This window comes from Arachis duranensis, chromosome 9, assembly GCF_000817695.3.
Source record: "Arachis duranensis cultivar V14167 chromosome 9, aradu.V14167.gnm2.J7QH, whole genome shotgun sequence".
In the NCBI taxonomy this organism is placed as follows: domain Eukaryota; kingdom Viridiplantae; phylum Streptophyta; class Magnoliopsida; order Fabales; family Fabaceae; genus Arachis; species Arachis duranensis.
This window is the reverse complement of record NC_029780.3, coordinates 78,608,370-78,609,404: the sequence shown is the minus strand read 5'-3', so window position 1 is coordinate 78,609,404 and position 1,035 is coordinate 78,608,370.

The following is a 1,035-nucleotide window of genomic DNA, read 5'->3' as shown; positions in this document are numbered from 1 at the left end:
ATTAGGAGGTAAGGTGGGAATATGGTAGGTGGGGATCCTGTGGGGTCCACAGATCCTGAGGTGGGGGTCCTGTGGGGTCCACAGGTCCTGAGGTGAAAAGAAATACCATTCCTTCACCATATAGGCATGTAAAATGCCTTCGTGCATCATTCTGGCATTCAAACGCCCATTGGTGCACATTCTGGGCGTTCAACGCCCATGTAATGCATGTTTCTGGCGTTGAACGCCAGTTTCATGTTTGTTACTGGCGTTCAGCGCCAGTTTGTCCTCTGTGTGCACATTCCTGGCGTTAAACGCCAGGTTGTTGCTTGTTTCTGGCGTTCAGCGCCAGAATGGTGCTCTGTTCTGGCGTTGAACGCCAGCCAGATGCATCTGTGCTCTGTTCTGGCGTTGAACGCCAGCTAGATGCATCTTACTGGCGTTGAATGCCAGTCTGTGCGTCCTCCAGGGTGAATTTTTTTTCTTCTGTTTTTGACTCTGTTTTTAATTTTTTTTATTTTTTTCGTGACTCCTCATGATCATGTACCTAATTAAACACAAAAATAACAAAAAAAACAAAATAAAATAAAATTAGATAAATAAAATTGGGTTGCCTCCCAACAAGCGCTTCTTTAATGTCAATAGCTTGACAGTGGCTCTCATGGAGCTACAAGGTGATCAGGTCAATGTTAGTGTGGTCCCAACACCAAACTTAGAGTTTGGATATGGGGTATGAACACCAAACTTAGAGTTTGGTTGTGGCTTCACAACACCAAACTTAGAGTTTGACTGTGTGGGTTCTTTTTGACTCTGAACTGAGAGAAGCTCTTCATGCTTACTCTCTTTTGTCACAGAGGGATGGCCATGTGCCTTAAACACAAGGTAGTCCCCATTCAATTGAAGGACTAATTCTCCTCTGTTGACATCTATCACAGGTCCTGCTGTGGCTAGGAAAGGTCTTCCTAGGATGATGCATTCATCATCTTCCTTCCTAGTGTCTAGGATTATGAAATCAGCAGGGATGTAAAGGCCTTCAACCTTTACTAACACGTCCTC